At 46.0% G+C, this 13,240-nt stretch overlaps 1 protein-coding gene across 1 annotated transcript in view; it reads left to right on the forward strand.

Annotated features, from left to right (window-relative positions):
* Positions 1-257: 257 nt before the first annotated feature.
* Positions 258-13,240, forward strand: part of HAS2 (hyaluronan synthase 2) — a 31,070-nt gene continuing 18,087 nt past the window's right edge. Inside the window, exon 1 of the mRNA XM_032858408.1 lies at positions 258-870. The gene's annotated coding sequence lies outside the window, so the exon portion shown is untranslated. The remainder of the gene's footprint in view (positions 871-13,240) is intronic.

A 13,240-nucleotide genomic window follows, 5' to 3' on the forward strand; every position in this document is an offset into this window, starting at 1 on the left:
TCCCCGCTCCACCGCTGGAGGGAAGGAAGGAATCAGGTGGTGACCAGCATCTGTGCAGTGAATTTCTCTGCACACGTTAGCAATCAAGTTAATTGAATTCATTGGAGTTTAGAACCGGCCTCTAGCTCAGAGAGGGCTTTGAATGGCCAATTTCTCGTTCTTCCTCTCCCCCTCCCCGCCTCCCGCCGGCCCGCCCGCCCGCGCTCCCAGTTCCCTCCCCTCCGGGTTCCCCAGTCCGCACCTCCCTTCTCCACTCCCCTCACCCCCCACTCCCTCCTCCGCCCTATTAAAACACCCACCAGCTCACTTGTTAAGACCCCCTTAAGTTGGAGGAGGCAGAAAGGCAACAACAGCGAGGAAGGAGAAGTCAAGACGTCTGGAAAGAATTACCCAGTCCTGGCTTCCAGCAGCCCATTGAACCAGGGACTTGAACCAGCCCCAGCCAAAGACTTTCTCCTGATTCTGCGCTTCCTGGGTTCTTCTGAGTCTTCACCGGGCTTTTCTTGATCCGAATAAGAAAAGAGACTTTCCGATATCAGGGGAGGGGGAACTGAAGCAAAAAATAAAATAAAATAAAATAAAGTTAATTTATTTTTAAAGCACAAATTTTTCTTTTAAGAATTAGACTGAAGTGCAACGGAGATATTAAACAGAATAGTAGTGATATTTACTTTTAAAGTGGGGGAGAACCAAACATTTAAGACTCCCCCATCTTTTTAAATGTTGTTTTTAAATTTTTTATTTTTTTTGGCCGGTCGTCTCAAATTCATCTGATCTCTTATTACCTCAATTTTGGAAACTGCCAGCCACCAACCCTCCGGGACCACACAGACAGGCTGAGGACAACTTTATGACCAAGAGCTGAACAAGGTACGTTACACTGGCGCGATATGGTGAACCAGGAGGGCCCCCCGAATAGGCCAGGGAGAGGGAAGAAATTATCCACGTAAGTGTTAGAAAATTGTAAAGCTGGTTTTCGACAGATAGGTTTGAGGTCTGCCAATTTCCAACAGACTGAAAATCAGGGGCTACTTCAGATCACTGTCAGGCCTGGCACTGTATTCCTGCCCTTTCTCATCCCTGCGGCGCTCGCCAGAAATCCGCTGCCTTTCTGGGAACACAGGTAACCTCTCTGCCTGGGAAAAGACTGCGTGTCCCGGGATGTACTTTTCCACTCCTCATCTTCCGGAGCCGCAGAGGGGCTCCCAAGTTGGGAAATAGGAATTTCCACTGTGCAAGGAAAATGCATTCCGCACAGCACCCCCACTCCCCCCCGCTTTGCCCCTATCCTTTCCATCCCTCCCCACCCCCCCACCTCTCCACACTGTACGCGGGGAGGAAAACCCTGCAACAGTCCAGAGCCTTTTCCTTTCAAGTGGGAAACCCGCTTCTTACTTGGAAAGCAAAGGGTTAAAGCGATCCGGGCTCCCAGCTCCGGAGAGCCGGGACCCCCGAGAAGGAGGGTCCTTTGCCACCTCCTCGCGGCTACCGGCCTCGCTCGGCCACTCCCACTTGCCCCGGCTTCCCTTCCTTTGCTCCCCTCCGACCCTAGGAAAGTGTCAGGCTGGGTCTGCCCCGGCTCTGCTCGGCTCCGGAAGCCTTACTCAGGCCGGGGGTCCCTGACGCGGGCGGTGGCACTCAGGGACACCAGAGGGAGGAGGGCGCGCGCCCCTCTTCCCGCCGCCGCCCGGGAGCAGGGCGTGCGTGGGGACCGGGCGCTGCAGCGCAAGCAGCTGCAGCGTCCCGGGAGCCAACTCCGACGTGGCACCGAGCACGCTGGCGCTTCTTTCCGCAGCTGCAGCGCGGGGCCGGGAGGGTGGGGGGCCTGGGGGTGCCGTCCCTCGCGCCCGGCCGGGAGGTGGGAGCCGGGGGCCCGCGGTAGCCGGGGCGAAGTGGGAGGCGAGCCAGAGGTTGGGTCGGGATGGATAATCAACACCTTGGGCGGAATTCGTCACGCCGGTTCCCGCCCAGCGTGAGCGAGGGCTCCGAAGTGGGTCCCTGCGAGCGGGAGGGCGGGTCTGAAAGGAGGGTCTGTGTGCGGGCGGGATGGGCTGGCGGCAGAGCCTCTTCCCTCCGGCCAGGGAGACTCACTCAGCTGAGGGGAAGCGGCGCTGAAAGAATAATTAAGGCTGGAAAGAGGGGCTGGGAGCGGAGAGGCGGTGCCTGGGGAGGAGGGTTTACGAGACCCGGGTCCTGTTACACCGGTTTAGGTGCCAGCGCCTCTCCTGCATCCCACCCCTCCATCCCCCCAGCCGCTCTCGTGGTGTACTTGGACTCAGCAGCCCTGCGCGCCTCCGGGCGCGCGAGCAGCTACAGCCGTGCGCCTCGAAGGTGCGTGTCGGAGTCCTGGCGGATCCTCCCTGGCCGCTTCCCCCCGCCTGGGGACCGTTGCAGCGGGGCGTCTCCCGAGCAGCTGCCCAGAACCGCTGCACTCCAACCCACGTGGCTGGCCTGGGATTGCCTTTGACGTCACACCCTGGGGGGAGGTGTGACGCAATAGGTCGGGAAGCTCTGATTGGCTACAAAGGGCTTCCCCGACCTGGCAGCCTGAGTATATATAGACTTTCAGCTCAGGGTTAGGAGTAGAGAGCAGGTTATTGGTAGTTGGACTTTGCTGGGGAAGTGAGGGTGACGACTAAGAGGGGGGTAGATTTCACTGCCTTTTGTAGATTTCAAGCATTTCTCCTCGCAGATTTTTCATTGCAGTGAAGGAGTAGGATAATGTATTTTGGGAAAGCGTTAAAGGGGATTATGATTTTTTAGAAAGGTAATTTTAACTTTTTAAAAGGTCAGCACGTATTCAGACACATTCAATGATGAAAGGCTTAAAATTAAAAGGTGTATTTATATAGATTTGGTTAGGACAAATATTTATGCCCGTTAAACTGTTGTAGATACGATTTTAAGTTTTGAGACTAGGATTGAAAAGAATACTGAAGTTCTAAACATCTTCTTTTCATTCCAGTGTGTGCAAATTGACTCATTATATTTTCTCTGCGTTTTTCTAGATGCTAAATAAGATTACTCAAACTACTGAGGTACTGCCTTTTTACGTTTACTTTTATTTTTATTATTTACTATTGATTGATTGGTACTGCATTTATAATACCCATCATGCTCATTGCAGGTCTTTTTACTCCTTGGCTATTTTACATTTTCAATAAAAGGTTAACTCTTTAAAGTTGCCTATTATAGTATTTATATTATGTCATGTGTAAGTTTGCAGTTTTGGAACAAGTATTCAGAATTCTAGGTCAACATTTTTCAATGATAGCATTGGAATTAGAATATCCACACTCCTACTCACTTTTTCTTCCCTATTTCCTGAGGTGGGAGAGTAGGAAAATGTCTTGTAGATAATATTGGCCAATGTATTACTCGGTATTGTACCTAGAGCCAAATCTTTACTTTACCAGAGAAAGATCTGCATCTTTGATAAACTAAGGTCTTAAATTGGTGATTAGTCTCGAATTTGAATGTCACTCTCCAAAGCAAAGGAAGTAGCTGCCATCCTGGAACACAGGAATTGAGCAACAAATGAATAAGAAACTTCCTAGAAAGTAAGTCAGATTGAAACTAACTGTTCTTGTTAGGTTTATAGAAGAACCTCATAGTTTAAACTCTTTTTTTTTTTTTTTAAGATTTTATTTATTTATCTGACAGACAGAGATTACAAGTAGGCAGAGAGGCAGGCAGAGAGAGAGGAGGAAGCAGGCTCCCCGCTGAGCAGAGAGCCGGATTCGGGGCTCGGTGCCAGGACCCCGGGATCACGACCCGAGCGGAAGACAGAGGCTTCAACCCACTGAGCCACCCAGGCGTCCCTCATAAACACTTTTATACATGGTTTCCGTACCAGCTTTCTTTTAAACCTTTTTTTTTTTTAAAGAGCTGACCGAGAGAGAGAGAGAGAGAGAGAGAGAGAGGTGGGGGAGGGGTAGAGGGACAGAGAGAAGCAGACTCCCCTCTGAGCCGAGAACTTCAAGTGGGAATCAGTCACAGGACCCTAAGATCATGACCTGAGCCGAAGGCAGACATTTAACCAACTGAGAGGCCGAGGTGCCCCTGAGACAATTTTCTTTCTTGAAATTTTAGGCACAGACTGCTCACGGTTTTATTTATTATCTATTATTAGAACTATGGGGAAAGCCCTTATGGATAATGTATAGGTCCCCTTTGGCCAAGTTATATTACAGTGTTACATTTTTTTAATTGAAGTGTGGTTCACACACAATGTTACATTAGTCTCAGGTGTATAACACAGTGATAGAACAAGTTTGTTCTTCATGCCATGCTCTCCACCAGTATAACTACCCAACCCCTCCCATCATCGGACAGTACTACAGTACCATGGACCGTTTTCCCTATGCTGTGCCTTTTACCGCTTGACTTACTTACACAGTTACATTTTTTTCAATCTAAGAACAAGTGGTTTGTTGAATTATTAGCTTCTTGACTTTTGTGTAATGTGGGAGTGCTGAGTTAATGTAATTGGAGAACAGAACATAAACTCCACTGTCCCTTTCTGGGTTCTGTTTTTTTGTTTTTTTTTAATTCAAATTCACTCAGGTTGTGTCCCACTAAGAGGCTGCAAGGACCAAGCCAGTGGCAGCTGGTATGACAGCTGAATGGGGAGACAGCTCCCTGCAGAAAAGTCATTGCCACCCTAACTTGGTTTTAATCCTTTCCTCTCTAGGAGCAATCTGCATAGAATAAGTATCATGCCGGTGCATAGACCTTAAGTTATTCAAGTATATCTTGAATGTCATCAGTGTATACAGATGTATAGAGTGTGTGTGTGTGTATATATATATATGTATGGCCTTGTCTACAATGTCTTTCCAAGATACTCTCAAGGTGGGACTTGAACACCCGGAGATCGAGAGTTGCATGCTCTGTTGGCATAGCCAGCCAGGTACCCCTCACAGTCGAGGAAGATGTTACTGATATAGGACTCAACATTAAATATAATGAGGTTACACTCTTAAATATATATTTTTTAAGATTTATTTATTCAGGGGAGAGAGTGAGCACGAGTGAGCAGGAGCACAAGCTGTGGGGAGGGGCAGAGGGAGCGGAGAAGCAGGCTTCCCACTAAGTAAGGAGCCAGATGTGGGCTCAATCCCAGGACCCCAGGATCATGACCTGACCTGAAGGCAGACAGATACTTAACTGCCTGAGTCACCCAGGTGCCCATCTTAAATATTTTTTTTAACTTAAATAATAAAATAGAAAAGAATGCCTCTTAAATGCATAATTTTTACTGCAAAGTTCTAAAAAATAAGATGCAGTTTGCATTTTAATGGAATTTGTCATACAAAAAATATACTCAGAGAAGTCTTTATAAATAACCATAGTGTAAGGCAAAATATAATGGGGACCATAAAAAAGTAAAATAATAGCTGCTATATATCACATCTAATATGTATCAGGCACTGAATTAGATACTTATATACATTATGTCTAATCCCAACCCCCCATAAAGAAGATTCTGTAGTTAAAGGAACCTTGCCTCAGAATGATGAAGCAACTCAGTCAAAGTCAGTGTTTAGAGAGGAGTGTGAATGTAATTGAACTCACTAATTCTTGGGTTCCTGGGTGGCTCAGTTGGCTAAGCAGCTGCCTTCGGCTCAGGTCATGAACCCAGAGTTTGGGTATCGAGTCCTGCATTGGGCTCCCAGCTCCATGGGGAATCTGCTTCTCCCTCTGACCTTCTCCCATCTCATGCACTCTCTCACACACTCTCAAGTAAATAAAATCTTTAAACAAAAAAATCCAGTAATTCTCAAATATAAGGCCCCTGAACTGGTCTATGCTGCAGCCGGACTAGTCAAATTTTATGGGGGCCAGCGTTGAGGAGAAACCACATCTGAGAGAAATGAGAAAAGATTTCTCTAGGATTCTTGGCATTTGTGGTGCCTGTGGCTTCTTGGGGCTCTGACCCGTGAAGATCGTGCCCAAGAGCCAATGGAGGAGGAACACAGAGAACGACGATTCCATGCCATGTCTTTCTGCAAACTTTCCCCTTTGCCATGCTGAATTTCAGGATGAAGTTTATGATGGTCAAGTTTAGGAACCAATAGGGCAGTTGGGAGAACTGGCATCCTGGGAGTGATCGATTAGTACTGATGGTACAAATGGAGAGAAATCTGAAACCCGGAGCTCTGAATCCGGACACAGCTGGAGTGACAAGGCCTTGGAGAGGCCCGTTGCCTAACCTTGCAAGCTTGGCTCCAGGGTCTCTCTCAGATCAATGCAGTGGGACTGGAGAGACAAAGGCCAACTTCAAAGCCAGAGAGGGAGAGGAGGTCAGAAGGGGACAAGATGAGGGTCGTGTGCTCTAATATGTCCCAGAGGGGAATGTGCTGTAATGTGAAGTCTGTTGAGAGGCTCTATTTGGGCATTTTTTCCTTGGATTTCTGGTTGAGGACAGTAGCAGAGGCAGTACAGGAGAGATGCGGATGGATGCAAACAAATCATTGAAGTTTTCTTGGACTTTAACCCAGTGATTGCCAAACTTTGTTGCAATTAGAATCACTTAAAGAGATTTGAAAATTACTGATGCCCTTTTAGCACTCCATACCAATGAACACAGGATGTTGTGGAAGGATGATGGGTAGTTTTTACAGAACACAGGATGATGGGTAGTTTTTACAGACCCCCCCCCCAAGTAATGTGGATGTACAGGAAAATTTGGGAACCCCTGCTTTTTCTTTGCTCACCATGCCCTCCTAACCCACCCTTAGCAGGCAAATGGCTAAAAGCAGAGTATGTCTTACATGACAAAGAAGCAGGTTTCCACGCTCCTCGCTAGGATCTCCCACCTAAGTTAATATTCTTAATTCTAATCGTTCTACCTATGACTGCAGGCCTGGCAACCCCCACCCTCTGCAATACAACAAGTTAAGGGTTAAGAAAACCTGTGTTCCAGAGCCAGTTCGGCTGTTTGTGAGATGTGATTTTGAGCAGTGCATTTGCTAAAGAAATACTCTTTACGGATCTCCTTTTGGGCTCTATATGTCTAGATATTGGCTACAAATTAAAAAGACAGCAATCTAGTCTTCTGTGGGTTTTGGAATATGATGAGGAAGAGGGACAGGTGTACTTTATGATTTAAGTTACTCTTTTTTTTTTTTTTTAAGATTTTATTTATTTGTCAGAGAGAGAGAGTACACACAAGCAGGAAGAGAGGCAGGCAGAGAGAGAGGAGGAAGCAGGCTCCCCGCAGAGCAAGGAGCCCGATGCAGGACTCGATCCCAGGACCCCAGGATCATGACCTGAGCCGAAGGCAGCGGCTTAACCAACTGAGCCACCCAGGCGTCCCTAAGTTACTCTTTCTTTACATTAGGACATTAAAGCTATTAGTATCCCACAGAAGCTGGGATGGATATATATATGCATATGTATATATATATATTCTTTGCCTGCTTACAGCAAGCCCACAAAAAGTTACATTCTTATTTTGCAGAGAAGAAATAAGGCGCAGGGAGTAGACAGATACCAAAAGGAATTTACTCTCTGTACTCCTCCCAGGTGACGAGCACGTCCCCTTTGCAACATACGTTCATCCACCTAGACACTCTGCTGTGGGCGGTTGTGATAGGAAAATAAAGTTTCAGCCCTGTCCCCAAAATTTGAAGTTCAGGGATATTGATTGTCTAAGGGCACATGGCTCATTCACAGGAACCCTCAGGTGGTCAGAGAGCTAATATGAGGCAAAACCTGGGGCTTCAGTCCATTTCTTCCCAATCCAGCTGTGCTCACTCTGCCATGCTTAACCTTTATTAACTAACAGTGGATCAGAGGGAAGGAGAGTCAGGCTGATGGGGTAGTTAGCAGAAGCACGACAAGTGGCAGAGGGCTAAACTTGCTGAGCTCTGTTGGTCCTTTTTTTTTTTTTTTTTTAATGTGCTTAAATGTGTTCTCTTTTTTAATTTAAAAATCTGTTTGTGAAGTCAACATGATTATTTCCCTTTTATCGTACATGGAGGAACTGACGATGTCAGGTATTACGTAACTGGTTCAGTGTGTACCATGTCATTAAAAGGAAGAGCCCTGAATCTGGCCCAGTTCAGTCTGGTTCCAGAGATGTGTAGGCATGTGTGCAACACACAAGTATACACACACACACATCATTAGAACCAAACACAAAACAGTGTATGGATCAGCGGACAGTAAGTAGTGTAAGAGTACCAGTATGCCCCGTGCCCCAGACTTGACCCCTGAATTCATAAGTTCTTCAGACTGTAACTCACAATTTCTGGAAATGCTTTCAGAAGGCCATTTGCCCTTTTCTAACTTTATTATCATAAGGGCTTCTACAGCTGGTCTGGCACTCCCTAAAACCATTACATTTAGATAGCTGGGCAAAAAATCATTCAAAAGTAAAGAAAAGAAATCCTGCCAGATGAGGGGTACCCTTAAGGGTTCAACATATACCCATCGCCCCTGCAGCAAAGATAGGGAGGGACCTGTTCTTATTCTGCATTGACCGTCTGACTCCAAAAGGACTTACTCATTTACTCAGCATGCCTACTACGTGGTGGACCCTATTTTGGGTACAAGAACACATAGTGACAGATCCTCAAGGCCCTGTAGCCATAGAGTGTACACAGGGCTCGTTAGAAAATCAAGTAGAATCTGGGGAGTGGAACAGGGAGTAAAGAGAGAGAGGAATCATTTTAGAAGGAAGTGGTAAGCTAAGACCTCTGGGAAGAGGAATCCCTTGGCACTTATCTCTGTAGCCTTTCCCATGCTGACGAATCATTTGAACTCACTTCCTCTTCTCCCACATCCCCCACATAAGGACCCCTTTGTGAAGCTATGGGAACACAGTTCTTGCCACGGCGCTAGTGCTGTGGGAGCAGCTGTCATTCTAGCTCATCCCATGTTACTTTCTGGTTAATAACAGGTCAAGGGGGACAAAGGTTCTGATACCCAATGACCTGTGGAGTCCAGCTCGGGGTATGCGAGCTAACAGCAAAGCTGCTCTCTGCTCTACAGATGGAACAGTGAATGCAGGGGTGCCTTTCTCATGGGAAAGCAGGATTTGGGCTGCAGACATGAATGGATGCAACCACCAGCTTTCTTTGGGATAACGAATTTCTATGTCACTTTTGGCTGCATCCACATAGAAGAGTGTAGGAGCCCAGAAATCCTCTCGGAGTGTTGGTTGATCTTGTATCTGTACCTCTCAGTTCCCCATTTTCCGTAACAGCAGGAAAAGAGTTTCTGAGGTTCATTGCTAAAATTTCTTTTCACAGCATGTTGTATTAGCCAGGGACAAAGGGTTGGTGCCTGTTGCATCATGGTGAGTCAAATCTATTCAGCAAATACTTACGGAGAATACTTGAATCTGGCATTACGCTACCCTGTGGATCCTACCCCTGGTTTTGGGACTATGGACAAGTTACTTCTGTACTGGAGAGTCCTGGTTTCCTCGTCCTTTGTAGATGTTATTTGTAACATGAGATTAAGAATACATTCACCATTTAAAGCGGTTAAGATAAAAAAGGATCATGCTACTCAACAAAACAGACAAGACTTGCCCTGGTGCCTGGAACAGTCAATGGGGAATGTTAGCTGGTAGAACAATGATGCCAATGATAATATTGATGGGTAAAGTTACAACCATTCACTCAGCAAATATTTACTAAATACCACCCATAAGCCAGGCAGTGTTTTATGCCCTTGGGGCACATTAGTGAAAATAGACTAAAAAAAAAAAATCTGTTGACTTTGTGGAACTTACCTTATGGTACATCAAGATATTCGTTAACACTTGGCTTAGTTTACAATTTACTGTGAAGACTAGTACTCAGTGAATTAACTGGTATCAGGTCTAATAGCCGCCTAAAAATCAATTAAAGTCTGATTTGGGCCAAAAAAAAAAAAATCCAAGTTTTATGTTTTAAATGTTTACGGAAGATGATTTCTAAGTCTTTTTTCCATGCAGCAATAAACTCTACGATCCAGGATGGAACTAACCATATTTTCCAATTTAACAATAAAGCCGTATGTCTGACAGGGAGACTTTGCTTATGAAACAGAGTATCTGAATTGAGGATTGTCTCAGACTCAGAAAGTCTCACACATATGGTGCCCATATCTCTGAAATTGCCCTGGGGGGCGGTGGGGTTGGGGGGGGGACTATAAAGCAGCACACACTGTGTGTCCCTCCTGGAGATCAATGCATCTCAGTAAAGCTGGCTCTGAAATGTGCCTTGTGCCCTCTGGCCCGGACCGACATGCTGCATGTGTCATAACAGGCAGCAGTACAATACGTTGCAGAAATAGAAAGGTTCGATTTTTAAGTGTGTTGCTGCGGTTTACTAGCAACTTTTCCCAGGCTTCAAAGGGACATTTCTGGAGACTCCTCTGATGTAAGAGGGTGTTCCCACTTCAGCTGTGGCCAGCAGATGCTCTGCAAACGCTCTTTGTCCGCGTGTGCTGATAAAAGCAAGGAAACTGTGAATAATGGAAAAGAATAGCAGGCAGTTCTTTTGCTGGCTCTGGCAATATTAAACACAAGCGAAACACACACTTCAGCTTCTCCCTGGCAGAGCGTTGTAGTCCCCTTGAAATTTTTCACTCTTGTGAGAATGACTCACATCTTGGAAATGACAAGTTCCAAGTCTGGGGCTCCGCGCACCTTTAGGCATTGGTTAAGGTGCCCGGTGGGAGTTTTCAGCATCCTGTCAGCTGTTTTAATTAACAAGGGATGCTGTGCTCTCTGGCCTTCCACTGGGAACTCACCGTTTCGCTGCTCCCCAGCTCTGAGAATTTTCCGTTGTGTTCCGATTACCTTTATCAGCCTCTGATGTCCTGCGTTGCGGGGAACACGCATCTGTGTATGTTGTTTTTAGCTTTCTTGTTAGCCAATACTTGAAACTGTCATGCTTTGGGTTTTTAAAAACCCTTTCATAAGGATTTGGCTTCTCACTGCAGCTCTGTGAAGGGGCCCTGACAAATACTATTATCTCCTCTTAACAAAAGAAAATCATGTCCACAAGCTAGCATCCTGGTCTCCAGGCTGTTTTGCATTACCTGGGTTGTATTAGTTAGAGTGAAGTGAACTCAAAATCCGTAGTGGATAAGCAAACAAAACTCAGCAATTAATTCTTGCTAACTGAGCGTCCAAGGCAGGTCTTCCTGATTGGTGGCTGGCTCCCTTCCATGTGGCAGTTCAAAAACCAAGATTCCTTGATCTTTGGGCTCTGCAAACCCCGGGGACCTTGTTGGTATGCGCATCGAGCCTGTGGAACGAAAAGAGAGATGGCAGGAGACCCTCCCTCAAGTCCCTATTGGAAGTGGCCCATGTCAGGGTTCCAAAAGCTGGAACACCAGAGCCAGCCACCCCAAGCCATCTTGTGCTTAGGAGGGGAAACATGGTTGATGGAGAAGTCACACAAAGTTTCCCCAAAGCACAATGTGTTTCCACTCAGGACCAACTTAGTGTGTAACGATAGGCACTGGACTATGAATGATGCCTCTTGGATCTGGGAGACATGTTGGCCACACAATGGGTAACAATCAACATCATACCAGGTGCTGGGTGGGCATTCAAGGTTAAGTCAACATAGAGTGGGAAAACAAACTTTGCAGAGATCATCGCTTAAGTTTCCACTTAAAATAGATTTATTTAGTTTTCAAAAGCTGGTTGAATTCAAGAAAAAGGTCAAGTATTAATTATATATAGATATGACAAAAACCCCAAAGTCAGAGTGAATGATTGAAGATGGGGACACCATGTTTATAAACACCAGTGACATCCTTCATTACAGTTAATTATTGGAAGAGGAAGACATAAACTCCAGGGTAGGGGATTGTTATCATGGCTTATAGTAAGAAATAAATATTTGGTTTTCATCTTATTTCTGGCACAGAGCTTCTAAAACCCTTGTAGTTTTTTTGTTTTTTTTTTTTTGTTTGTTTGTTTGTTTTGTTTTGTTTTGGTTTGGTTTTGTTTTAAGATTTTATTTACTTGACAGAGGAGATCACAAGTAGGCAGGGAGAAGCAGGCTCCCTGCTGAGCAGAGTCCGATGCAGGGCTCAATCCCAGGACCCTGAGATCATGACCTGAGCCTAAGGCAGAGGCTTTAACCCACTGAGCCACCCAGGTGCCCCAAACCCTTGGTATTTTGAAGTGAGACGATAGAGGTGTCTTTTGTTATGTTAATGGGGTGACTTTTAGACAGTAAGTAAGGGTGGGGACTGGTTGCCGGTGGAGCCAACCATTTCATTAGAGGATTGGAGCATCCAGTCCCATCCCCCAGACCTCTGGGGAGTCTAGAAGGGCTGGAGATTGAGTTCAAATTGCCAATGGCCAATGATTTAATCAGATACGCCTGTGTAATGAAGCCTCCGTAAACACGCAGAAGGGAAGAGTTGAGAGGGCTTCTGGGCTGGTGAACACAATGAGATTTGGGGGGAGTGGTGCTCTTGGAGAGGCATGGAAGCTCCATGCCCTTCCTTCAGACCTTTTTTGTTGGCCGCTGCTCCTCGTAAAATAAACCAGGAATCTAGTGAGTAAACTGGTTTCCTGAGTTCTCTTGTGAGCCGCTCTGGCAAACTAATCAAAACCAAGGTAGGTGGGTCGTGGGAACCTCTGATTTAGATAGAACTGGTAGATCAGAAGTACAGGTCACCCCCTGGGTTTGGGACTGGTTTCTGAAGTTGTGGAGATGGGGGCAGTCCTGGGGGACTGAACCCTTAACCTGAGGAGTCTGATGCTGTTGGGGGGATGGTGTCAGAATTGAGTTAAATGGTGGGACAACCACTGTTGCTGGAGAATTGTTTGTTGGGTGTGTGGGAAACCTCCTTCCCATCACACACCAGAGTTGGGTCCAAGAACCCCAGAAGACAAACAAAATAACAAAAGTCTGCCAGGTTCAGCTTTGGAGATACTCAAGGAAATTAAAAAAAAAAAAAAGTGTCCTCCTATATACTCTGGTTGTTCAAAGCCTTATTAGGAGATAATACAAACTGTAGAGAGGAGTATGGAACCGGCTACCATTAAAAGCTGAAATGTGTTTCGGGTCTAATATGTTACAGTGTGTTGCTGTTTGTTCCTTAATTTATGAATGGTTTCTATAAACACTTACTGTGTGCTGACTGTGTTACAGTAAGATTGCTGATCCTCAGGATTTTTTATGCTGGTGGTTGGAGGAAACAGACTTCTGAACAAAGGAGTACAAATCAGAATTACAGGGGCTTGAGAGATGTATGTGCCAGGTCCCTAGGC

This window comes from Lontra canadensis, unplaced genomic scaffold (assembly GCF_010015895.1).
Source record: "Lontra canadensis isolate GAN:19392208 unplaced genomic scaffold, GSC_riverotter_1.0 scaffold15, whole genome shotgun sequence".
Classification (NCBI taxonomy): domain Eukaryota; kingdom Metazoa; phylum Chordata; class Mammalia; order Carnivora; family Mustelidae; genus Lontra; species Lontra canadensis.